The sequence below is a fragment of the Artemia sp. Qi Xiang Cuo genome, chromosome 3 (genome assembly GCF_049724085.1).
Source record: "Artemia sp. Qi Xiang Cuo chromosome 3, ASM4972408v1, whole genome shotgun sequence".
NCBI classification, from domain to species: Eukaryota; Metazoa; Arthropoda; class Branchiopoda; order Anostraca; family Artemiidae; genus Artemia; species Artemia sp. Qi Xiang Cuo.
In genome coordinates, this window is record NC_142796.1 from 9,301,900 (window position 1) to 9,328,801 (window position 26,902).

Genomic DNA, 26,902 nt, shown 5'->3' on the forward strand with positions numbered 1-26,902 from the left:
AATTAGTCAAATCATTTTAAATTAAATTTGTGTATAGGGCATTAAGCGAATATTCCCCCAAATCTCTATTTAAAGAAATATTACTATTTATTTTTATTTTGATTTCAATTGCCTCTCGAACAACCTGTTTTATCCCTAAATCATTGCTAATAAGGCAAGTTTCTTCAAAAAGCATTTTATGACTAGGGTTATCATATATGTGACTATTTCATATATATGTGATAACCCACATATATCATATATGTGGGTTATCATATAATAGTAATATTTCTTTAAATAGAGATTTGGGGGAATATTAGCTAATATTTTTTTTTTTTCGTTTTAAGTTTTGATGTTGCTCCTTACTTTCAGTTGAAAAACTTGTTTTTTTATATTTAATTTCTGATTTTTTTTAAATAATGATGGGAAATCCGACGACCCCTTCATAGCAATGTCCCTTCCCCCATGAAAAGTTCCTTCATGAAAAGATCCTCCCATATAAAACCCGACCCACCTCCATCCCCCACTACCAGAAAAAATTCCCCCTGAAAACATCTGTATACTTCCCAATAACCAATACTATATGTTAACATTGGGTAAAATTCATAACTTTCAGCCCTCCCCCTGGGGGCTTCGAGGGATTAAGTCATCCTAAAAGACATAGTTGCAATATTTTCGACCATGCTGAACAAAATGGCTATCTCAAAATTTTAATCGGGTGACTTTGGGAAAATAATGAGTGTGGAAGGGGGCCCTCTATTTTTTTTAGTCACTTAAAAAGGGCACTAGAACTTTTAATTTCCGTTCCAATGAGCCCTCCCACTATATTCTAGGACCCCTGGGTCAATACGATTACCCCTGGGAAAAAAAAAAAAAACAAAAACAAAAAAAAAAAATAAAAAAAAAAACGCATCCGTGATCTTTCTTCTGGCAAAAAATCGAAAATTCCACATTTTTTTAGATAGGAGCTTGAAACCTCTACAGTAGGTTTTTCTGATACGCTGAATATGATGGTGAAATTTTTATTAAGGTTCTATAATTTTTGGGGGTCTTTCCCCCTTTTTTCAAAAATCAGCCAAACTTTCTCAGGCGCGTAACTTTTGTAAGGCATAATTAAACTTGATGAAACTTATATATTTGAAATCAGATTCGAAATCTGATTCTTTTGATGGATCTATTGGTATCAAAATTCCGTATTTAGAGTTTCGGTTACCATTGACCCGAACTAACTCTTGAAGCTTATTTTCAGTATGTGCTTATTTTCAGGTCGCTTCAGATGTTTGGATGGCAAATCTTGTGTCCGAAAAAGATGGGTATATAATGGAACAAATAATTGTTTAGACAATTCAGACGAAATCAACTGTAGAAACTGGAATGAGTATTACTACTTTTAGATTATACTTCTTAAACATAGCATAAATTCAATTTTCGTATATATGGTTAAAATATGTGTTTATCCCAAGTCTGACCACGGGTTTAACGCCTGTGGAAATCACCGAAAAAAATAAGTGGCAGAAATTTCGTCTGTACAATCAACAAGACGTCCTCGGGACAAATGGAGAGAATTATGACAACAAACAATTTAAAACAATGCAAACTTTAAAGGAGTAAAAAAAGACAAAAATTAAAAGGAAACTTTTGGAGCCAAAAACGTAGGTATGTGATACTACCAATCGTTGTTTTGGATGCGAAAAGTCGTGTACCAATGGATAGATCATTGCCTTTAGCCATTACAGGAACAGGCGTTGAATTATTGATTTTTAGTTTTGTTTTAAAGATATAAAAAAAATTGAATTTTTAGTATGTAGGGTGGAAAAGCGGGTTAATCCTAAGGCTTGCAGATATGAGGCCACAGATCTAACCTTTGTGGAATTCATAGAAGAAAAATGTATCACAGATATTTTGCCTATGTAAACAACAAACCATCCTCGTGACAAACGAAGAAGAAAACGTAGGAACTATAACAGCAAATAATTAAAAACAATGTGGAATCAAAAGGACTAAAGCAAAAAAAAAAAAATGAAAATTCAAATGAAATTAATAAATGATTGATAATTGAAAACTATAATAAATTGAATAAAAAATAAAAAATTGAATAAATGAATAAATAAATGAATAAATGAAATAAATTAAATAATTAAATAAATGAAATAAAATTAAATTACTCCAGTAGAAACCGGAGTAAATATTCCTCTTTTATTTTTCTGCCGCAAAGAGGTGAAATAAGATTTATTTCAAAAAAATAAATATCGCAAGCTCAGGCCGGTTAAATTTGCAATTTAGGGTCAAGCTTAATAAGAAGCGCAGCAGAAAAAATATGATAAGATTGATAAAAAAAGAGACAAATATATGTCAACATGTCAAAAGATTAAAAACCATTAAAAGTAGTAATACAAATTCAATATTTTCTATAAAGGGTGAAAATATTGGAATATCTGCATTTTAATGATATACCACACAAGGTCAAAGACCTGTGGACTTTACAGAAGAAAATATATTGCAGATATTTTGCCTGCATAATCAACAAGCCGTCCTCGGGCCAAATGAAAGAGAAAGTACAGACATTATAACGACGTGAAACTAAAAAACTGAAAGAAGTAAAAACGGGTAAAAACCAAGAATTAAAAAAAATAAACAAAAAGACAAAACTGAATATTAAACAAAAAATTTTTGTTCAAAAATGTTACATGATTTAACAAATCATTTTTGTATAGCTCAGATTAAACCCAGGCCTTACCCAGGAGTCTTTTTTGGAGGCGTTTTACTGAAAAAAAATTCGGGGGGGGGGGGGTTACACAAAACACCTCAAAAAACGCATACAAAATGTGTTTATATCCATTTTTCTTATGTTTTACGTTTTTCTCAAAAATTGGGGGGGGGGGTGTGGGGAGTTCAAACTGGGTTACTCCCTCCCCCTGGATTCGGCCCTGGATTAAATCCAATGCAGAAACTTTAGCAACCATTATACGCATACCGTTTTTTTCATAATAATGCTAAAAAAAATGATAAAATTCAGATTTTCTCATGAAGGCTAATAAAATTAGTTTCTCCAAACACAGAATCATTTTAACGTTGTAGAATATTTGCTGAGTTATCCATTTTTATCATAATTTTAATTATGCTGAAAAGAAATTATGAAAATTCAACCTGTTTTAAAAGGGTGACAAATTCAGTTTCTTCAGATTCAAGACTGTTTTGTAAACATATTAATTTATTCAGTGAGTAATTTTCAATCATTCTCTGGGCATGCCCCATCAACAATCCACAAAATTCTGACTTCTTCCTAGTGACCACAACCACAGAATCCCAAAGAAAAACAGTAAAAACACTAATAAAAAGGGTCAGACAGTAAATCATACGTTCCAAGAAGATGTGTATGTGACAGAACCAATTAACATTTGAAAATTTAATTATAGAAGCTATAGGAGCTAGCATCATCAATGATTCATTTTTTTTGTATAATTATGCTGAGAAAAATGACAAAAAAAAATTAATTTTATTGTAAAGGGTACCAAAATTTGCCTCTCCAAATAGAGAATTGCTTCCTTTAACATTGTAGTACCGTATATTTACTGACTGGTACCCAATGGCTAAGAAAAAGCCCCATTTCAGTTATAAAACTGTTGCCTTGGTTGAAGCTACCTCTGGTTATAAGAATTCCTGGTACTGTTGTATTAGTTGGAACGCACGCAAGAAGTGAAGTTTGGTTGCTTTTGCATATTTTTTTTGCTTTTTTCACATGAAGGCCCCGAGAAACAAAATCAGAAAAACAAGTTTTTTACGAGTTAAAAAAAAAAACTATTCAAAATAAATTCAGCGCTTATAACGGATCTTTTAAAATTGATTCTTATCTACCCAAGAATTATTGCCAAAATGAACAAATAGCTAACTCTGTTACTATGCAATGAAGTGATACTGATTATTTAATTTAAAAATATGTGGGGTTTTCAGTTGCTTAATAAGTAAAATTGGCAAAGTTTTCTCCTTCATAAAGATGAGAAAGATGCATTCATCATTAACATATGGATCAACGCTCCACAGCAATAGACGGCAAAAGACAAAATTAATTTCGCTCCAGGGCACCATTAAAAAATGTTCTGGGGAGGAGGAGGGGATGCATGGGTTTGGAACAATGCTTGTGTCGCAAAATAACTGCATTTCGTAAATTGAATAAATTTTGAATTTTGAAAAATTTTGGAATTCCGTCAGTGAACTAGTGCCCAGGCTTGAGTTCCACCCCGTGCGGTTTTGGCCTCTCGTGTCCGGTGCAAAATCTTGATTCGCACCCCCCCCCCTCTCCTGCCTCTCAAAAATAACCAGGCCAAATTTTAACAAAATTTTCATTTACTAACAAAATTTGAATACACAGTATCACAAAAAAAAACAACATAAAATTAATTAAATTTGGTCCACTTACTTTTATTTTCAAGGAAGGGTGATAAACACATGGGAAAAATAAGAATTTTGAATTGAATTTGCTTATATTTACTGCCAACTACTCCCTCCACTTTATTTTATTAAAAATAAAATTTAAAATTACAAAATAATTATAACCATTAGATTATTTATTATAAATTTTGTGCCCCTACAATTTCTGCGCCCGGGGTCTCCTCTGCCCCCCCCCCCCTAACCGTCTCTGATCAACCCTATTATGAGCCTGAAGAGGCTCAAATTTGAAGAAAAAACGAATGACTTTCTGGCGAAGGAGTCTGTGAGTCACATTTACCCTCGGGCCTACGATTACATACCCCGGGGCTAAGATGCGGAGAGTCAATAAGGATTCCTGAATTCAAGCACCTTGTATTATTTCAAATCCTGAATTGTATACATCAGGGGTACCGTACGCAAAAGCCAACACCAACAGGGGGGGGGTTGTTCTGGGACTAGGTCCCTATAACTCCATTATCTATGACCGATTTTTTCCATATCTCCGCCATAGCTTTTGAGTTATCGTGCTTGCTTTTAGAAAATCCACCCCCTCCCAAAAAACCAATTAATTTTAGCATTTTTTTATCTCCTTGATGGAAGATTCAAATAAAGTGACCTATACGAGAACCTTGTGATTGAATGGAGGGAAATAATATACATTATTAAGCCATTTTAAAGTGTAAAATCCAATTTATTATTTTTATTTCAAGAAAGTGTCGAGAAAAAAATTCCACACAACATCCCCAAATATTCTAAAACAGTCAAACTAAAATTGATTGGCATGATGGTGAATAAGGAGGGTTCAAGCCAAACCAACTTTTTCATCTAAAACGTTTTAAATCTGTAATCTGGAATGTATTAAAACTGTTCAAAAAATACAAATTTTCTTGAAATTATCTAATCATTTGACTAAATTTACGTAAAATGTTCTCTGAAAAATAAGACAGAATTCATTGCCAATACTTTGCACAAGGGCCAATGGAAAAGTTTTTTATCGTTTCTAAGGGATTTCGAACTAATAAAAAATTATTGCAAAAACAACAGAAAACAGCAGATTAGAAGAAAAACAGTTGTAAGGGTTCGGGTCCCATTACAGTTCATCTCAAGATATTCCGTTCTTTCCGAACCTTAAAACGTACTTATCTGAACCAAACTTAAAATATACTGTAAAAAAAAAAAAAAATCAGGTGATTGAGACGACGATTAAAGCTGTTTTCCAAAGATTTTTCAGCAGAGATCCAGAAAGGTTATCCATTATCGCTTGTACAAAGTTAATGCTGCAAAATTCTGTCCTATTACAATTTTCAGAGTAAATTATTCAAAATGTTTGTTAAAATTCGCTACATTTTTTCTCTGTTATGGCTCTCATGGGCTCGTTGGCTAAATGGAGGAGACAATCTTCAGTTTCAGTGGGGTTGAAAGGGGAAATGCAACTTCAAATTTTGTGTTTGACAAAAATTAAAAACAAGGTTTCTCACAAAACAGTATGCGCTACAACTTTTTCCTTTAGAGAAGGGAAAACCAGTTAATTAAAAGGTGATGAATTATATGCGTAGCTCTCTGCGAAAATTTCTCAGTAATTTTTCTAAGAAAAACATACAAATGCACAATGGCTGAAGACAGTTAATTTTCAACTTCCAAATTAATTGTTTGACAGTGTGTAACCACAAGCTTGACTTAGTTTGGTCAGTGGCATGTAGCTGATCTTAAGCTGATTTTTCAGCTTCCAACTTTGGATTTTCTTGGCCCAATTTTCAGCTAGACGACATATTTTCGAGTTCTTAACCTAGTTAGAAGCTGGAAATTCTTGGAACCGAATTTCTGCTTCATTAAATTTTATAAGTGGCCAATAGCATGTTTCCACTTGATTCTTCAACTTCCAAGTTGGATTTTCCTTAAATCAACTCCCAACTGGGCAACCGATTTTCAAACTTTCAACTTAATTGAAACTTACTAACAGTAATTAACTACAAGTTTATTCTAATTTGATTAGTAAGCAATATCTTGTTTTCAAAATGTGCCTGAAACTCAACCCTGTTCAACCCAACCCTTTAACTCAACCCTCTTTTAACTAAACCAACGACTAACTCAATCCTCGTTTAACTCAACCCCCATGCAATTTATCCCCCAGCGAACTCAGTCCCATTTAGCTCAACCCCCGTTCAATTAAACCCCGTGAAAATCAACCCCAGTTTGACTCCATCCCCATGCAGCCCACCCCCATTCAACCTATCCTAACTTGTTACATGGGTTGAATTGAATTGGGGTTGAGTTGAACGGGGGTTCAATTGAATGGAGAATGAAGTGAACGGAGTTAAGGTAAATGACGTTGAGGTAAAGGAACAGTTGCATGTGCTGGAGTAAGTGAGGGTTGAATTGCACGGGGTTGAGTTGAATCACGGCTGAGTTGCGAGGGGGTTGGGGTGAATGAGATGAGTTGAATGAGGGGTGTCATAAACGGGAACTAAGTTAAATTGGGATTGAGTTGAACAAGGGTTGAATTATATTTTTCGGTTTTCAACGGAATCGGTTTTCAAACGTGTTGTACATGTGGATTTCTGAAAAAAATAAATTACAGCCACAGACTAGCTATCTTATTTCTTGGCTAGAAGTCAGCGTGTTTATTTATAAGCAAGACCAATATTCGAATAGAAATAAAAACATGTTTTGATTAGGACTCGCTTAGAAGAATTCTAATGATGAGAAATCTCAGCTATTTCATAATACATGTGAAAGACAAAAAAAAACGTGATGCTATAAACACGCTTTGTATTATGCATTTTATTCTCGGCATTACCAACAGTGGGCAACAGAATAAATAATTTCCATTAAAAACGAAAATCGTACAACAAATACAAGGCGCTGATCTGCACAAAAGCTCCATGGCCTGCGACATATTTACATATCTTACTGGGATTTATTTATATTTTATCAGCGTCTCGACAATAATCCTTACCGGTGACTAAAAAAGAAAGAAAGAAATGGACTTGGGTCCAAATGAACCCTCAAAGTTTGCTTTTTCCCACGCTTTAAAAAACTGATATCATGCAGTGACCTTGCCGAGGTGCGCTCACTTAAAAAAAAAAATCTTGGAAAGCAGTTGAACTAGGTGAAGGACACTTTCAGGAATGGATCCAGAATGCAAATTGTGTTCTGAAAGGGGATGTTTAAGTAGGCTGTATATCACCACTTTTTTCCCCTTCAAGGGGCACTGATTTTTTATCAACTTAAACAAACAATGCTTTTTAAGAGTAAAAACTTTCAGAAGTAAATTTACTGCACAAATGAGGGCCAAAGAAAGCATTTTGAGCCTCATAGCTTTTCTAGATCCTGATCTTTACGGTTTTAAAAACTTTGTGAATATGTAGCTTAAATTAAAAAAAAAAATAATAATGGTTCTTTTGGATGTCTCCAAAGGACATTATTCCTCTAACCGCAAACTAGTCCCCATACGAAAGTTCGAATTTAAATTGCCGCATTCTCAGACATCGCCAAAGTTTGAAGTTTTGTCGCAAGTCTTTAAGAAAGACTGCTCAAACACCAGGGCCGTTGAATGAGAATTTGAAAAACTTTAAGACTTTAGCATAAAGAACAAGGGCCGAGGAAGGGCAGCCCTCCTCATATACGGAATAGTTTAATAATAATAATAAATTGAAAACCCGCTTTTAACAATAAATGTAAAATGATAGAGCATACAAAAATGCGAAAAGAGGAAATAAAACGAAAATATACTAAAAAAATAACAAAAAAGGCAACAACTTCTTCAATAGTATATAGAATAGTATGAAAAGAGTAAACATAAAGATAACATACTCAAAAATTACAATAGAAGCAACAACCTCTTTAGAAATAGCAACAAGGACAACAACTTCTGAAAGGAGGAAAAAAAAGGAAACAAGAGGGAAAATTAAACAAGCAAACTTGCCCACTCGTGCTTTATAATTGATGGTTTTGTTGTTTGCCGACTAATAAGTGTCTCAACAGCTAGATTTGGGTCCGCTAGGTTATAGCACCGAATCAGAAAACTATTTTTTGTCCAAGGTGGCAATTATAGTAGGTGCTTGGCAAAACGGAAAAATAAAGAGCAGATTTTAGACTTTTCACGGTTTGCCAATAATTTCCAGAAAGGGGTCACATATAATATATGTGGCAGAGCGGTAGCGTTGTAAATACTTGCCAGTAGTGGACGGTTAAATCTCAGAGTGGATTTAATGATCAAAGCATAGGAGCTGGAAATTCGCCGTTCAAGATATGAGATCAGGAGGGAGCGGGTATGCTGCAATGAGGGACCTATTGGCAGCCCCAGATATACTATTTTATCAACTGGTTTTACTGAGCAATCACCTAGTGTGACATTAGTAGGAGGTTCATTCTTACAATTGTAAAGCAAGACTTCCGACGTTTGGGATTTTTAATTTTTAATGTTCCTCCTTCCTTACAATAGAAAAAAAAACTTTTTTTCATTCAATCGTTAAAAAAACGACGCTAAATTCTGCAAAAACTCGCTTGCTCTTAACCCGGACTCACACAACTATGGATTCGCACTTTAAAAGTGAAGAACAGAATAAATCACAAAAACTTGCGAGCATATAACCTTAGTCTTAGAAACTACTGGCAATCTTATAAGCCTCAAAAGCAGGGAAAGAGTAGAGATAAGAGCTTGAAGCCCCTTCTTGGGGTATGATTTAGGATCTTAATCCATGTTAAAAAAGATTCATTCAATCAATAGATTCACAAAAAACACACTTCAGAGTGGTTTCCCTTGTAAATCTAGTCAAGAGAATAACAGGAGAGAAACAAAAATGAAACAAATACAAAAGAAAAAACATTTGTGCAAGGTTTCCCAACTTTAAGAGATTTAACATAAGAAAAAAAAATCATGGTTATTCATGCAACTATAGAAAAAGAAAAAAAGAAAGAGGCTGTATTCAGCCATAATTTCGAGGCCAATTTTTCTGTTAACTTCAAGTCACTGTACTGCTTAAAATTGACTATTGCAATAAATAGCATAACTAAAGGGTATCTGAACTTTTTTTGATTTTTTTATCTTTACATAGTTAAACTACTTTTCAAGTAGCGAAGAGCCCATGATGTTGGTGCCATTTATCTTGAATTTTACTCTACCAGCGAGTGTTAATCTGTTTCCTTGCACTTTCAAGCCCTGTATTTCCGTTGAAACGAGTTTAATTTCAGCATTTCAGGATTCACTCATAATAGAAATCCAAATAAAACCCCAAGCTCTTGTGACTAGGGAAAACATCTACCAAGGGACAGAAAGAAAGGAAAGGGGGATGGACGGTAACTGACCCAGACCCGATGGCGCAATAGAAACAAGTTTACCCAATGGCTAAGAAAAAGCCCCATTTCAGTTATAAAACTGTTGCCTTGGTTGAAGCTACCTCTGGTTATAAAAATTCCTGGTACTGTTGTATTAGCTGGAACCCACGCAAGAAGGGAAGTTTGGTTAATGCTAATTAAATAAAACAAATAAAAAGACGAAGATGTAACAGATTAGAAACAAAGGTACAATTCTTTTATATGGGCATCTCTAAAGAAATTATACAAGAGATGCTACAGTCAAACGGCAGAGACGCTTTAAAAAAAACAGTTTCTACAAGATTATTCAAGACACCGCCGAGAGAGATACCTTGTTTTGCGTGGTTTTAAGATATTTAAAGTGTTGTTTTTTCGAGTTTAGATGGAGAAACAAGGTACCTATGTTAACATAGGTTACGTATTTAATATATACAATGCTTTTACCCCCAACCCCTTATGTGCAAATATATAGCCCATATGCGTTTAAATTTTCAACGTTGTTTTTAATGGGTGGCTACTTTCTTTAACACATTAACTAGCCTCATTGTTCCGGGAAGGTATCAGAGCATCCACACGTCAGGACCCTTACCGTCAGGACATTAACAAAATCCGCCACTACATCAACAATCATAGCATAAAGACGTCAGGACATAGATAGTTACAATTGCTACCCATCAGAACATTAACAGTCATAACATCAACATGTCAGTTCATCAACAGTCGCACTAGCTACCCATCGGAACGCTAACAGTGATAACCTCGAAATATCAGAATATCAACAACCCACGTCAGAATCTTGACAAAAATATCTATAACAAGATCGACACTTCAGGACATTGAACGATATAAGGTTAGAGCGACATTTCATGTCAGTCACAATCTTTACCCGTCAGAACATTGACAGCCGCTAAATAACCACGTCAGTTCATCGACAATCAAACATACAAATGAGACAACAATACCAGGCATAACATGGACAATTAAGAACATTAAAACAACCTCTTTTAGAATCGACAATAAATTCGTCAGAACATCGGCACTCATAACATCTTATGGCAACATTTTGTTTTTAAAAATAAAGGAAAAGGGGAGGGTGGGCGGGGGAGGGGGATTAGTTTCCCTCCAATCACTTTCGACTATTAAAAAGGGCATCAGCCCTTTCTATTTTCAATCGAATGAGCCCTTTTTGAAGTTCCTACGACAACTCCTTTGATACGAAGTGCTCTGGTCTAAACAACAACAAAATAATACATTATACCCACATCGATCTTTACTATAAGAAGGTCAAGCCTTCCAATCAATTTTGACTATTAAAAGGGCACTAGGTATTTCAATTTACAAGCGAATGAGCCCTTTTTGAGTTTCTACGACAACACTTACTATAAACACCTTATATCCCCCCAGGGCATAAATTACACCCTTACCCTAAGGGCTGTGAGGGTGATTGTCATCCTCAAGAGCTAATTTCCAGAACTTTCAACTACGTAAAAAAAATGGCTATCTCAAATTTTGAGGTGTGTCTGGGAACAAGGTGGGCGTGACAGGGACGTTACTTGCTCGCCAACCACTTCCAACTATTAAAAATACCCCAATCCCTTACAATTTCCAACAGCCTTAGCTATTGGTTAGATTATACGACAATACATTCAACAAAAACCTGAAAGGTACCAGAGACAAAAATACAAACCCCTGTCCGAAGAACTGGGGGGAGGGGGTTTGTTATTTTCAGAGATCTGATTACCAGAACTTTCTACTCCGTTGAACCAAATGACTATCTGAAAATTTTGATTGGATGCGTTTGGGGGAATGGTGGGCGTGAGAGGGGTTAGTTACCCTCCAATCACTATCAACTATTAAAAAGGCACTAGCCCTCTCAATTTCCAATTGGATGAGCCCCTTTTGAAGTTCTTAAGACAACTCTATCTATATAAACCTTATATGCCCCCAGGGCATAACTTACAACCTTCGCTCTGCGGGCTCTGAGGGGTTTGTCATCCTTAAATACATAATTTCCAGAACTTTCAACTACGTTGACCAAAATGGCTATCTCTAAACTTTGATTGAATGTGCTTTTGGGAAATGGTGGGCGTAAGAGGGGGGTTAATTAGTCCACTCACTTTCGACTATTAAAAAGGGAAATTTCATTTTCCAATCAAATGAGCCCCTTTTGAAATTTCTACAACAACTTTCTATATAAACCTTATATACCCCCAGGGCATAACTTACAACCCACTGAGGCCTCTGATAGGGTTATCATCCTAAAAGACCTAATTTCCAGAACTTTCGACTACGTTGAACAAAATGGATATCTCAGAAATTTGATTGGATGTGTTTGGGGAAATGGTGGGCGTGAGAGGGGAGTTAGTTGCCCTTCAACCACTTTCGACTATTAGAAGGGCAGCCCTTTTTCAAGTTTCTACGACAAAGATTTCAATAAAAACTTATAACTTATATGCCCCCAGGAAATAATGTATAACCCATCCCCTGAAGACTGTGGGGGGGAGTGTTCTAATCAAAGGTATAATTTCCTGAACTTTAAACTGCGTAGAACAAAATGGCTATCTCAAAATTTTGATTGGATGTTTTTGGGGAAATGTTGGGCCTGGAAGGGGTGTTAGTTGCCTTCCAATCACTTTGGACTATTAAAAAGGGCACTAGCCCTTTGAATTTCCAATCGAATGAGCCGTTTTTAAAGTTTCTACGACAACGCTTTCTACAAAAAACCGTATATGCCCCCAGGGCATAACTTACAACCCTTGCCCTGAGGGCTGTGGGGGAGTGTCCTTCTCAAAAATATAATTTCTATCTGGAAATCAACTACGCTGAACATTGCTACCTAAAAATTTTTATTAGATGTGTTTGGGAAAAAGTTGGGTGTGAGAGGAGGGTTAGTTGCCCTCAAATCACTTTCGACTATTAAAACTAGACCTTTGAATTTCCAATCGAATGAGCCCTTTTTCAAGTTTCTAAGACAAAGATTTCAATAAAAACTTATATGTCCCCAGGGCATAACTTATAACCCTTGCCCTGAAAACTATGTGGGGAGTGCCCTGTTCAAAGGTATAATTTCCTGAACTTTAAACTGCGCGGAACAAAAAAGCTATCTCAAAATTTTGATTGGATGAGTTTGGGAAAATGGTGGGCGTAGAAGGGGCATTAGTTGTCTTCCAATCACTTTCTACTATTAAATAGGGCACTAGCCACTTCAATTTCCAATCGAATGAACCCTTTTTGAAGTTTCTACGACAACACTTTCTATAAAACCTTATATGCCTCCAGGGCATAACTTACCACCCTTGCCCTGAGGGCTGTGGGGGGGGAGGGGTTATCATCCTCAAAGACCTTATTTCCAGAACTTTCAACTACGTTGAACAAAATAGCTATCTTAAAATTTTGATTGGATGTGTTTGGAGGAAAAGTGGGCGTGAGAGGGGGATTAGTTACCCTCCAATCACTTTCAACTATTAAAAAGGGTACTATTAAAAAGGGTACAACTAGTAAAAAGGGTAAGGCCTTTTGAATTTCCGATCGAATTAGCCTTTTTTGAAGTTTCTACGACAACGCTTTCTACAAAAACATTATATGCCCCCAGGGCATAACTTACAACCCTTGCCCTGAGGGCTATGGGGGAGTCCTTAAAACATAATTTCTATATGGAAATCAACTACGCTGAACAAAATGGTTATCTCAAATTTTTGATTGGATGTTTCAGGAAATGGTGGGTGTGGAAGGGGTGTTAGTTGCCCTCCATTCACTTTCGACTATTAAAAAGGGCACAAGCCACTCCGATTTTCAATTGAGTGAGCCTTTTTCGAAGTTTCTGCGACAACTTTTTGGATACGAAGTGTCCTGGTCTAAAGGGAAAAAAATAATACATTTTAGATTATTTTTATCAAGCTCAGACGGGGTGAAAAAAGGGTATACCAGCTTTTAAAAACGCTTGTTGGGCAATAAAAACGTTATATTTTGCCGATTTTTTTTTTTTTTTTTGCTGGGCAGCAAGGACAAATTTCAGTCCTTTCCCCAGGGGTTGTGGAAGTCCTGTCACCCCCAGAGGCATAGTTACTGGATCTTTCAACTATACTGAACAAATTTTCTATCTCAATATTTGGATCTAATGTCTTGGGGGGAAAGGGGCGTACGGTGGGGATAGTTTCACTCCAATCTTTTTGTTCACTTAAAAAGGTGCTAGAACTTTAAATTTTTGTCCGAATGAGCCCCCTCCCGATCTTCTAGAACTATTGGTTCACGATCATCCCTGGGAGAAAAAAAATGCAAAATCGCACATTCTTGTAGATAGGATCTGAAAACCTCTTCAGTACGGTTTTTTTATGTCCTGCATCTGATACTATGATCTTTATTATGACCCCTTGAGTTCTTGGGGGCAATACTCCCTTTTTCGAAAATCATGCAAATTTTGATTGGTAATATTAAACTTAATAAATTTTGTATATTTGGAATCAGCATAAAAAAGTCCTATTTTTATATTCACATTGACTTTCTTCCTAAAAGGCGGCGTATCAAATGAACGAAAATCTTGATGTTTTTCGTTTTTTTTTTCTGTGTTACCATCATATTACCAAGGTCAAGCTAATTATTCCCACTGACACTTATCGTGTTATATGAGCAACACTTTGGTTTTGTTTTTTTTTTTTGTTTTTTTTTTATGTCATTTATGGCTTATGGAGAGACAGAGGTATGGACTTAATGAAAAAGGCGGGGCACAAGCCCTATTAATGATAATAACGCAATATTTTCGAAAGTTGCTTATAGTTCTTTCCCTGGGCAAAGTTGAATTTAAAAAAGGTCAAGCTAATTGTTCTTACTGATACTTGTTAGTCTTATGGGAGTAACACTTTAGTTTTGTTGTTTTTTTTCCTTTGCTGTCATTTATGGCTTATGGAGAGACAGTGGTATGGGTCTAATAAAAAAGGTAGACTATAGCCCTATTAATTTTAATAAAACTATTTTTTGTAAAGTTGCGTATAGTTCTCTCCTGGGACTGAAATTATGGTTTTCGGTTTTTTTTTAGCTACTGAGTGGGAGTTTTATAGTATATGTCAGATAGGATTATTTCTGGCATACGTTGAAATTCACATACATCTATGGGGAATTTCTTACTCATATTTTGTTTTTTGTTTTTCTCTCTTAGACAAGTGTCATTTTCGCCTGTCTTAAGTCTTTTTTCTCCCAAGGTTTTCTAAAAACAAGTTTTGGGTCCGATATGGCCCCTATACAGGTCCCTTTTTCTGATGGACATAGGTGCCTAAGTCCTAATTTTGTCCCCTTGAACCTTTAACAGCCCTGCATAAACGGACGATTGAAACGCCTCGAAAATCACGTTCAATATGACTTCATAAACCTTCCACGAGTTTTTCCAGCGTGTGATGAAGTTTAAAAAATAGAAATTTCTTCTGTTCTACCCTGATTAGCGAAAGATTATCCATATACTGATTTTTCTAGTCATTTAGGAGGTGGGAGGGTATTTGGTTAACATAGAGGAAATGTAGAACAAATATTACAGGTTGTATCCAACTCGTGATTTGTATTCAGATTTTGGAATAGCTCCACTTGATCAAATCATACAAAAACTAAACTTATCGCTTGCTTACTCTGCGTTCCACAATAATCTTCCACCTCAACTACTAACCTATTATAATATTAATAATTCGGAAGCCCACTGTCTCCGTTCATCCAACAGAGCCTTTATAATTCCTAAATGCGTTTCAAGTGCTGCCCAGCAATCTCCCATTTACAAATATATTATTCAATGGAACAAAATTCCCTCCAGTGTTGAACTTGCCACAAGTTTTTGCAGGTTGTATAAAAATGTAACAAAACTTGATATTATAATTTAATTTTTCCATTTTTAACAAATTTGCTCTAATTACCAATGTTTTATTCTTCTATTATTTTTTTCTCAGTGTTACTTTATTTTTTTTTATTTTTTTGGTCCTTAACAAGTTATCTTCTAGGATCTTTATTGTTATTGATGTTTGTGTTATGTTTTTATTCAAATAAAAATGAATTGAATTGAATTGAATCTTCAAAGCCTGTAAGATGTTTCTCCCGTTTTTTGGTTAGCTTTAGGCATTCCATAGAGTAGCTCAGAACAGTCAAAACATCACTCTGGAACAGTCTGAGTTTCAGGTTATGTGAGTATACTGTGGATTTCTAGACTGGTGGAAGTCTCTGAAATGCTACATTGGCTAGGGCTATTGCGGTGTATTATTCTTTTTCAGAGTTGCCATCGGAAGTTACTGTACTGCATAGTACTTGAGTCTGTCACTTGTTTGATTTCTTTATCTCCTAGTTGGATTCCCATGGGCGAACTGCTAATTGACATAGCTTTAGTCTTTGGAGCTTTGATGTGTAGTCCGAACTGTTCAGACAAGTCTGATCAGGAATTCTTGAAGCTTTTGCTTGTCGGTTTCTATGAGCCTAACTTCATCGGCAAAATTGTTGTCCTGGAGAAGCTTTCCTGCAATTCGGGTTCCATGTCCGTTTATATTTCTAAAGATGTAGTCTACAACTAGGACAAAGAAAACAGGTGACAGGACACGGTCTTTCTTGACGCCGGCCGTTACTTTGAAGTATCGCGTGTTGCAATCAGAGGTTTTAACACAGTATTATGTTTCTTCGTACATAGTGTATTAGACTGACGGACTTCTCGGGAATGTCGTAGAAGCGTAAGACTCTACAGGGCTTGAAGATCCACTGGATTTAGCGCTTTCCTCGGATGTTACGAAGAGTATGTACACGATTTGCCTCCATTCATTAGATTTCTCGAGCATATGTGCGTAGACTAAAGATAAAATCGGCACAATATCGTTTCGGCCGAAATGTATGTGGTTCTTCACGCAAGTGGGGATCAAAGGCAGTTTGGAGTCTTCTGGGTATTATGGTCGAGGAAGGTTTCGCCGGGATTGAGAGAAGATTGATGTCTCTCTGTTCTCCGGGAACTTTTTGGTCTGTCACAGGAGTGACGAAAAGGAAAGCTAGATGGCTATGGTTCGTCATAGGCTAGACTTGATCATTTCCTCTGAGACGCGGTCTGTACCGGGAGCCTTTCAATTTTTAGTTTTATTAGCATATATAAGGTTCCTATGTATTAATCCTTAGCTGATCATTAAAAGTATTCGGGCTAAGTCACTGCATTTAAGCCCTATTGATGCTCGAAAGTGCCATGAATCAATGCTTATGTGTTGGAAAAGAAAATCCAAATACCTTCTAGATTGATATACAATCTATCATAGTTGAGTAGAATAAATGTGGTTTATCTGTTAGTTTTTTTTTTTGTGCAATACTTGCACCGCAGGTATATCGACAGGAGTACAGTCCCCTATTCACTTTTTATAGCTCAACATCGACGAATTTGTCCAAAATCTTCTTGTTGTGCCGTCAAGAGTATTCTCGTTTTTGTAATAACTCAATACTCTTATACTATTAGTTTTATACCCTTATAATAATTCATTTATTCAAATAGGTATTGTAATAATAAAAATTAACGCTAAAAGGGGTCACTTGCTAAATGCACAAACGAACAGGACACGAAGGAGTTTGCTAATCTGTTCGTATGACACTTGTCGGGTTTTAGTTTGTGTTTTTGCCTGTTAAGTCCCACTATTGCGGCAGGAGGCAGGCGAATAAATCGGCGTTTTTCGCTTGCTAATTATTTCGCTTTCTCTAATTGTATCATTCAATCATTATGGGATTGTAGTCGGATCATTGATTGGATAAAATGGACAAGTTTAAGATCTCAAAACCACTTTCGTTGGTGCTGTAGCGAAGACCCAATATATTAATTACGAAGGATGAATTTTTTTTGCACTAATTTTATGTCGAGTGTGTATAAGACAATATATTTTGGTTTGCATACTCAGTTTATACGATAGTACTAAAATGTAATGCTTCTGTATTAATAATTACAAGGTATAAATCAATATTTTTGGCTTTAATTTACTAATATGTTTTGTAAATTCTGGTTAAACTATAGTAAGCCTTTATAATTGCTGAAGTTACTATAATGTTTTCTGGAATAAATATTAATGAATTTGAAGAAAAAAAAAACAACCAACTTATTACCTGTCAATTGCCCTTTAGCACTATAAAACAAAAGCGAAACTAACTGACTCTAAATCGAATATGATTTCAGTTATTTCTTAACTTATTTCTTTATTTTATTCTTAATATTCTTTACTTTATAGTTACTTCTTTATTACTAATTTCTTATAAATTTAAATTATTTCTTAAAATTGACATTAGACCAGCGAGAGGCTAGTTAACAGGTAAATTGGTACAAGTTAACCGTTGTTTTCCAAAATGTTACTAAACGTATGCAAATTGGAATTCCCTTATAAGTAAAATTCTACTACTCCTTTATAGTCCTCCTCTGGTGAAACGGGTCTTACTATCGATGCGAATTTCCTAGCAGTGGCATCACTGGGGTTTTCGGATCTCTCAAACTTTAGCTTGAATAAAACTGAGGAAGCAACTTAAATGAAAGTTCCCTGTTATGAATAATTAGTTTATCTAAAATGCTATAAAGTCTGCCAAACATCCAGTGAAACCCAACTATGTAATTTGATAATTATTTTTAGTGTTTTGAAGGGTTCATGTCAGCACTTGGATAATGGATGTAAACATAGATTAAATTTTTTATGTCAGTTTGTACTATGAAAAAACTCCTGCCAAGAGTAAGCACTCTGCTAAGTTGTGAATTTGTGCGTGGAGGATTTACAATTAAACTTTTGGCGTGCTGGAGGTTATTAAAACATTTTTAGTGGCTTAGTTGCCATTTGTGGGATGTTCCATAGACTTAGATCTTACTGTGCATCACAGGTCATCGTTCATGAAATTTAGGCTTATAGCCATTTTGGGATAACGCTTAATGCTTGTGAAAGCTATTACGAAGTGATGCATGATAAATAGATGCTAAACATCGTGAAAGTTGTAACATCGTATTATACTTTTAAATGTCATCAACAACAGTGGCAAGGTATGCACATTTAAATAAAAAATGATTAAAAACATTAACTTCTTTCCCTGAAAATCGATGAGTCTATAAAATATGTTAGTGAAATTACAAAAATACTTCAACAAATGAAACAAATCAACTATTTACAGTAGGTCTTGAATTATAATTTAATGAAAAACGTAGAAAAAAGACTATTTTCGCAGATTGTCTCCGAATAGAGGGCAAAAATTAACAAATTTCTAACTTGACAGAGAGCTAACCTTTGGCAATAGTTTTTTCATAGCATAAATTTATATTTAAAGTGAATCTCTAATATCCATTATCCAAATGCTGACATGAAGCCATCAAAATACTGAAAAGAATTATCGAACTATATAGTTGGATTTAACTGGATGTTTGGCAAGCTCTGGTAACCGCGAAGATTATTAATGGTAAGATTATATTTATAACTCGGACAATTATCAATTCCCTTGAGGTTTAAACCTACACTTTATCACATTATAGCTGCTCTGTGTATCTTCAAAGGCAAAGAAACAGCAGCTTTTCAATTTTTAATATCTCCAAACTCAGTACAAAACATTTTTTTTGTAAAAAAATAATTTTAGTGATCACTTGAATTAGTTTTTAAATATGTGATTGTAAATGAAACTCACATAATATTAGGTCAGGTTGAAGCACCTACATAAACGGTCTTTGAACATCAACTATTATCAGTGTTTTGACAGAATTTAGCTGATTAGTGTTGTGACAGTAACGGAGTCCAGCTGACCCCTCTCCCATTTTCATGTAAATTATAATAGTGTCATTTGATGCATGTCTATGGTTCATGTCAAAACCGCGCCCTGAGAATGAAACTGTCCTGCTGCTTAAAAAATCATTCCAAGGAAAGAGCAATAAAAGATTTTAAATTGTCTTTTTCGATCGTTCATAGCCCAATTAATAAAATTGTTTCAGCTAAACTTGCTTGTTTGGCAGTTGGTAATGACAAAAATAAATAAAATTGTTTTTAGGGTAGTTTTGCTAGGGGGAAAAGTCCTGAACTGTTAATTAGGATAAAACTAAATTTTGTTACACAAAAATAACAGTCAATTATGCTCAACCCACATATAAAACATTTGAAAGAGTGGAAACAACTATTCGAATGGCAGAGCATCTCCTCAGTTTTGGTTCCTTACAGAAAGTAAAATAATTTTTATTCTTATATTGTGACATTCTATTGCAGACAGGAATTCTAATTTCAGGTTTTCCAACATTCTAGTGCGACCCCAATTTTCTAATGACTGATTTATAGGCTGAGAGACACTAGTGTATCTGAACTTGCCATCTAAGTTGCATTGAAGGAAAAGAAGAATGAGATAAAAAAGAATGACTGATGGTGAATGGGTCTCTTTTGTAAATTTGTTATCCAGTACAATTTTAAAACCTTTGTTTTTTCTTGAAAAAATTCACACAAAATGATAGAATAGTCTATGAGATTTTGTTTTGTAACGATGGATATGGTAAAATATTTGGATGTCAGAATGCCACTCGTCATAATTTCTGAAGTGTAAAAGTTACAGTTTTACCGGTGTCTATTCATGTTGCCAGTGTTCCGAAAATTCTGGGGGGAGGGGAGGACAAAATTTATTTCTCAAAATAAAGAGATGCGCAAATTTGGTCATTTTTCAATCTTAACAAATATACGACAACACCAAAAGGAAGCATTCTTAATTTAAAATACATCTCTCCCTTCAAAAAGGTTGTTTTTCAAATCTAGGGGGTCACACCCCCCCCCCTCCAATTGACATTACTGTATGTAGCTAATTCAACTATTTACTAGTGCATCTAAACTTGCCGGCAGTGTCATCTTTACTTCACTGCTTCTCTTTCTTTTCTGTGCTTTTTAAAATTTCATAATCATTTTAATTTTTAGTTCCGGACAGATAACAGTAATAGTATCAAAACTACGATTAAATTTGAAGATTCTGGAGAGGGTAGTATGTAATTATCAGCGAAGGTTGCGAAGCCTAAAAAGCGTCAGAGTCTTAGCAACTGTCGATGCACTTCTGGCGCTTGTGCTAACTGCCTCTGCGTTAAAGACAAACGACCCTGTGATGAGAAGTGTAAATGCATCGTCGTTATGAAGTGTGGAAATTCTTTTGGACGCGTAACATTGAATAAGGTAATTTTGTGGCTCTCATATTTGAGGCCTTTAGAAGCACTTCTAACCAATTGAAATCATAAATACCCCCCCCCCGTCTCCCAAAACCAAACTTTTTTTCACGTACCTGACTATGGATCTGTCTTCTTCATAATTTAGACCTCAAAGTTTTTTTCACAATATCCTGTAATTTAAAATATTAGAGACCAATCTGACCAAAGTCATTTATTTTATTTTTATGTTTCTTATTTCTATGACTTATTTTATATTTTATATCTATCATCATTTTCTTAAGCTTCTAGCACACAGTAAAGTCATCATGTATAGCCAAAGGGCACTCGTATGATTTCTTATTTTCTTTATTTGATGGGTCTCCTTTTTGATTTTAGAGTAGTAGTAACCCCCCCCCCCCCCCAAGGAAATGTCCATCCGTAACAAAAATTTTTATATGTACATGGTAGTGGACAGGGAAACATTTTAAACTTTCAGAGGGTAACCTGACCAAGGCCACTTTTATTAATTTTTTTGTTTTATTTTCAAATGCTTTTCTTTGAATTCTGGCTCATTCTCAGGGAAATTGTCTTTAGTAATAACAATAAAACTTTTTCATTAAATACTTTAACATATTTCATTAAATGACTTCAGAGAAGCCAATGATAAAATCATGTTCATGCCAGACATTAATTATTTCTGTGCTTCAACTGAACTTTGTTAAACACCCTTCAGGCCAAACCAAGTGTCAAATACGCTTGAGAACCTTCTTTGCTTTGGGTGCTCCCTCCGAAGTATTGAGACTCCTAACAGTTTATCGGATGGTTTTCTTTCTTTTTCTTTCTCAAATTTTTCTCTGTTTAATTCGTCTACTATTGTTTTCTGTCTAAGTAGCCCCCACCCCCTCCGGATATGCCCCCGCGCCCGATATGACAAATTATTTTGTTGATAACTGTTGTTGTCTTCTTCAAAATTTAGGACCTCTTTGTTTTTTTTTTTCACGATATAATATGATTTAAACTTTCAGAAGCCGATCCGCCCATGGTCACTTTTATATCGTGTTTTAGTGCGTCAAAGCACTTGACTGAGTTCTAGCTTGTACTCAGGGATATCCATAGAAATAAGGATTGTTACTTACAATAATAATAAACTTTTTCCATTGAATTCTTAAATTTACTTTTAGAAACCAATTGACTTAGTCCATTCCAGTTTGTTCTTGAATCTTGAGTCCAATTTCAGGCCCAAGTCCTTACTTGAAATTATTTTTAGACCCAAACATCAGAATTTGTTAACCTGCTTTCAGTAGGATGGTGGGTGCATTAAAAGCAAAACCCGTACTTAACCTTATTTTAAAATAGTGATTCGTGTTAGCAGATGACCTTATTCTATACTTTTTATTTTGACGGTGGCTGAGATGCATTTGAGAGCACCCCCTTTCAAAGTAAGACCTATTCTGAAATGATCTAGTTGTCTACCTAAACAAAGAAATAGACCACCCCAAATAAGGAAATACACAAAATAAAATTTAGATTATTCTAAAGAATGGGTGTGTGCCAAAGAAATATCCACGAAAGAAAAGAGAATCACGTTAAGTAATAGTAATGGAAGGGAATCACTTGTCCAAAAGTAAGTATTCGTTTAGGCTGTTATAATAAAATTGCGAAATACTGTCGTTATAGCCTACAGTATGAGAAATTGAATCCTTATTGATTATAAGAGTTAATAATATTAATTATATAAAAAAAAAATCTTAAGCTTGTATAGTAAAATAATTGATGCGTTAATAATTAAACATGTTAAAACAATAAAAAGCATTGTGAGGAACCGTGATTTTGATTGAGTTTTGATTTACGATTTCGAAGAATTTTGTCTAAATGCTTGATATGATCGAATGATCACTGCCATATATTGGTTTAATCATTCATATATACATTGTCTCAGTTTCAATAGAACATTAAATAAAGCTTGTATTTTGCAATTATTGTTATATTTAAGATGTTGATCAAGCACACGATAAAATTTGTTTCGCCTTGGATAAAAGTTGTTTAGTTCTGGCCTAGTGAATATATAAATTAATAAACCATTGTATAAACTTCAGAAATCTAGTCATTTCTGTTTATAGTTTGGAACACTTCAAGTTGTGAATTTCGGAAGTTAATCCATAGTCTATATCAGTAATTTCCATTTTAGGGTTCACAGAACCCTGGAGGTCCACAAAATTGTTCTGAGTCGTTGGTGGGGGTTCCCTCTGTTTCTTGTTTTAGTATGCGTTACCTTGCTTTATTATACTGCTATTTTGTTGTATTTGTACTTTTTACACGTGTAAGCCCGTGATTCTCAACGCGGGTGCACCGTTGGTTTATGGCAATGCTTTGGCAGGTCATGTCCTGGACGTGCACCCTTTGACTAACTTTACTTTAGATCCATAATTAAAAAAAACAAAACATTTTTCAGTTGAATGACGTCACATTCGAATGCATTTAAAAAAAACAAAAAAGATACATTATAGTATTGCAATGATGTTATGCATTGTACATAAGTTGTTATATTGAGACAATAATAAAATTTTCATTAGATACCAAGTTAATGACCCTATGAGCTTCATTCAAGTGGATACACGTAAAATTTGGATAAAAAATTAAAATATTAGGAGAGAAGTAGGATTTTAGAAATGGCTAGGTGAGGCATAGATGGGCCTAAATGCCTAGATAGGCCTGGAATCGGTTGAGAACTACTGGTATAAAGTAAGGAAACGTTCACAGTTATCTGATTAGATAACTGTGTTGTCAGAACCTTTATCTGATTATCATCATTGGCTACTACATTAGTTTTTGAAGCTTTGGGGAACAGGTCATGATAAAAACTTCGAAAACTGCTAGTCCGTATCTTGTATTTTAAAGTGTACATTTTTATTTATATTCACTCTAGACACGTTTGTCATAAGGAAACTCAGCTAAATGCGTGGAAACACTGGGTAATATAAAGGTAATATCCTTGTCCAAAATTAATTTAAGGCCACTGTAGTAACAATGAAAGGAACAACATAAAATAATTATATCTTACACTTTAAGACGCAAGAAAAAAAAATCTGGAAAGCGAATCCTTACCCTACTCAAAAATATACCATACGTTTTAGGTAGGTCAGCTAAATTTAAAAGTTGGCGTACGATTTCACAGAATGATGACAAGTACATTTATTCGCAATTAAATAGACAGCGGTATATAATTCGTTCATTGGCAGAGAAATAGACATAAGGCAACTTGCAGTGGTGGATCCTGGGGGGAGGGGAAGGGCTCCCCCCTCCCCCCTTAACGTTGTCTAAAGAAATGTAATTTACTTAATTAACGCAATTTTTCGTAAATTAAACTTACTCTAAACGCAAGTTTATCGGATCATTGTATTTTGCCCCCCCCTAAAAAAAAATACTGGATTCGCCCCAGGCAACTTGTTGATATAAGAATATTGAATATATTTGGAAGATTAAATTAGTGAAGATGATTTGCATTCGTGGACTTTAAGGCTGCCTTCGATCACTTTGGCTGATACTGAGAACTACGGCCATACCTCAGGAATATTGCTCGCTTTTTGAAAAGCTGTATGATGATACGGAGAGCTGCGTGCAAGTCAATGGAAGACGCAGTCTCACATTATCGGTGAAGACTGGCGTCTGGCAAGGCTCTGCCGCCGCTCCAGATCTCTTCAACTGCGTCATAGACCATGTTATGACCAGCACGAAGAATCGCCTCCAGTTCGGAGACCGGCTACTCTCTGATGCTGACTTCGCCGACGACATAGCGTTAGTTGCGGACACCGTCGAAAAGGTCACCAAAGCTCTCCAGGTGCTCTCAGAAGAAGCCTCGCAAGTTTGACTGAAGATCAACTGGCAGAAAACCAAAGTTATGCTCCTTGAGCCTTCACGTCCCATTCTACCATAAAGGAAGTCAACATCGGAAGCAACCGAGTAGATGTGGTTGAAGACTTCACTTACCTGGAATCCATTCTGTTGAGGGATGGCTTGATCACAAAAGAACTTACATCTCGAATAGCCAAAGCCGCGGCACTTGTTGGGAGACTGAGCAGCATCTGGCGAAAGCCAAACATAAGCCGCTTTACCAAAATGCGCATTTACAATGCGTCAGTCAGCACCGTGCTGTTGTATGGAGCGGAGATGTGGCCAGCTGCAAAATCTATCCTTAGCGCCGTCGATTTCGCACAGATGAAGCATCTCCGGAAAATCGAGGGACTTCACTGGACTGACTTTGTTAGCAACCAGATCCTCCGGTCACGTGCGACACAAATTCCTTTCTCGGCGCAGATCGCCCAGCGTATTGTTTGGTGGTACGACCACCTCCTTCGCATGTCACGCGACGCCCCAGCACGGTTCGCATTCGACTTCGACCCAAAGATACACGGATGGAAGTGACCCAGAGGACGCCCCCTCCCCCACTAGGTGGAAAGACAAAGCCAATGAATTCCTCGCTCAAGCCCACATCTCGATGGAAGAAGCAGCGAGCCTCGCAAGCGATAGGTCAACCTGGAGGTACCTGGTCTCATAGCTTTCTACGCCGAACCCTCGGCATGAGCCTTAGAAGAAAGATGAACAGTAAGTTACAGAAAAGTAACCTGTAGTGACAATTACAATAGAAAATAACTAAGTGATATGAAATTACCTGTATCGCACCATAAATGGTAAATGAATATTTCACCTTTTCTATGAGCGAAAGATTTTGATTTTAAATATTTAAAATAAAAGAATACCAGCAGTATATTTCACCAGTATATAACATAAATTTTTTTTAGCATTGAAATTCAATTTTGTTGGCCGGAGGAACTTATCTTTCCATTCTGGTTTGAATCAGAAATGAACCCAATTGTTGCTCTCAGAATGACTTTTTTGGATGACGTTGTATCTGGATTCAGAAGATAAAGTTCGGATAACGTTAGATCTGGCTGCGGCAAAACCTAGTGCACATCACCTCAAATAAAAACAAAATAATAAAAAAATACGAATAGTACATTTTCACCGGTGCATGAGCTAGTTTCTTTGCATTAAAAACAGTTTCTGGCCTCAAGAACTAACTTTTCAGTTCTAATCTGAAACAAAAGTGAACCGATAATTGGCTCACAAGAAGACTTTATTTTTATCGGAGATGGGATATCTTGCTGCCGAAGCTAAAGGCGGTTCCTTATAAAATCTAGCATACCTCATTGCTTATTGACGTGAAAAGCACCTTACTCCTTCCTATCCAACCCTGGTTTTTAAATTACAAAATGTTTTGTTTAGTACTATTACGTTAAATTTATGTTAAATGAAGTTTGCCAATTAATTCGTTCTTTTCTTTCAAGAGAACATTGGTAACCAAAATGGAGAGACAAGTCAAAATGAGTAAGTATATTTAGCCTATTTTATTCATCATTTATAATTTGTCAAACCTTTTCTCTTTTTCTCACGTGGTAGGATTTAAATTTCCCCTTTATTTAAAATAGTCTATCCATTAGCTTCACGGAAAGGTAATTAAAAAGTGCTATAAAGAAATTTTTTTAAATAAAATGTTTTTTTTTTATTTTTACCCGCAAATACAACAAAGCAAATGCGGAGTACATTAAAAAAGAAACAACTATATAAAATAGCTATAACTATCAAAACTGTAAAAAAAAAAAGAAATAACAATGCAAAAAGAAAATAAGAAAATAACAACAAAAAACACACAATGGACGGCGAACATCATATATAAATAAAAAAAGGTCTAAAATGGGTTGTATCAACCCAAATAGTTTTGTGTTTTACACGCCAAGTTACCTGTGTCAGGGTATCTAGCAGCAAATATTTCCCGACAATTTTCCTGTTGCAGTATAACCGAGGGAGGTACATTAGCTATATACAGTATCTAAAGTAACCTAACCTAAGTAGATTTTCGTCCTTTTTCAGCAGGATGAGGTGAACACTGCTGGGAAAAGTAATTGATGGGGGGGGGACCGAAATACAGGCGTGCAAGTCCTCTTCTGTTGAAACGTGCACGATTGGGAACAATCTTACCGTACGAAATTTGTTAGTTCAAGAGTGCTACAC

The 26,902-nt window shown here is 35.6% G+C and overlaps 1 protein-coding gene and 1 long non-coding RNA gene across 2 annotated transcripts in view; one reads left to right on the top strand and one right to left on the bottom strand.

Moving 5' to 3' along the window:
- LOC148953732 (uncharacterized) overlaps positions 1 to 26,902 on the bottom strand; it is a 387,433-nt gene that overhangs the window by 200,914 nt on the left and 159,617 nt on the right. The gene's annotated exons all lie outside the window — the stretch shown is intronic.
- On the top strand, positions 1,156 to 26,453 carry LOC148953735 (uncharacterized). Its single transcript, XR_016141549.1, has 3 exons — positions 1,156 to 1,357; positions 20,613 to 20,861; positions 26,179 to 26,453. It is a non-coding gene; the product is annotated as an uncharacterized LOC148953735 (long non-coding RNA).